This window comes from Micropterus dolomieu, unplaced genomic scaffold (assembly GCF_021292245.1).
Source record: "Micropterus dolomieu isolate WLL.071019.BEF.003 ecotype Adirondacks unplaced genomic scaffold, ASM2129224v1 contig_8267, whole genome shotgun sequence".
NCBI classification, from domain to species: Eukaryota; Metazoa; Chordata; class Actinopteri; order Centrarchiformes; family Centrarchidae; genus Micropterus; species Micropterus dolomieu.
This window is the reverse complement of record NW_025737253.1, coordinates 1-1,016: the sequence shown is the minus strand read 5'-3', so window position 1 is coordinate 1,016 and position 1,016 is coordinate 1. Positions and strand designations below refer to the sequence as shown.

At 55.1% G+C, this 1,016-nt stretch overlaps 1 non-coding gene across 1 annotated transcript; it reads left to right on the top strand.

Moving 5' to 3' along the window:
- The first annotated feature begins 552 nt into the window (after positions 1-552).
- On the top strand, positions 553-671 carry LOC123965052. Its single transcript, XR_006823612.1, has one exon. It is a non-coding gene; the product is annotated as a 5S ribosomal RNA (ribosomal RNA).
- The last annotated feature ends 345 nt before the right edge of the window (positions 672-1,016 follow it).

Here is a 1,016-nt window from a genome sequence, read left to right as displayed (position 1 = left end):
AGGAGATCTTTTGAACGTCTCTTTAGGAAACAGCAGGGGCGCTGTTGCTTCCTCTGCCGCTTCTTTTTCTCCCTATCCTGTACACAGTGCTGTGTAAATGTTACATCGTGTTTTGAAGGCCCTTCTAGGGTGTGCAAAAGCAGCTTACAGCCATTCCGGCCTGGGACTGCCCGATCTCGCCTGATCTCGGAAGCCAGGCTTGGCAGGGCCTGCTTAGGACTTGGACGGGAGAGCGTCTGATCCTGGCTAGGGACTTCCAGGCGGACTGGATCCTTTTCCTGAATGTCCACCCAGGAATGAGCGTCTGTTTGTGAGTGAGGACCTCCGGCTGAAGGTGGTCTTGTCGCTGTACCCATACCCGGGAACGGGTGCCTATTCCTGTCTGTGGACTGCCAGCGTGAACGGTGTCCCGGTTCCTGGATGTTTACCCAGGAATCAGTGCCTGTGGATTCCAAGTGACTCTGGAGCACCTTGGACATTATGGGCAGAATATGTTTTTTTTCAATTAGCCGTAGAACATCTTTTGAAGGGCCGTTTGGGGGCGCCTGAGTGGCTTACGGCCACACCCTTCTGGGAGCGCCTGATCTCGTCCAATCTCGGAAGCTAAGCAGAGCAGGGCCTGGTTAGTACTTGGACGGGTGACCGCCTGGGAATACCCGGTGCTGTAAGCCTTTTTTCGCTTCGCCTTCGAAAAACGGCAGAGGGCGCTTCGGTGAAAGGAGAATTTTTGAACGTCTCTTTAGGAAACAGCAGGGGGCGCTGCTGCTGCTGCTGCTGCTGCTGCTTCTTTTTCTCCCTATCCTGTACACAGTGCTGTGTAAATGTTACATCGTGTTTTGAAGGCCCGTCTGGGGTGTGCAAAGGCAGCTTACGGCCATTCCGGCCTGGGACTGCCCGATCTCGCCTGATCTCGGAAGCCAGGCTTGGCAGGGCCTGCTTAGGACTTGGACGGGAGAGCGTCTGATCCTGGCTAGGGACTTCCAGGCGGAATGGATCCTTTTCCTGAATGTCCACCC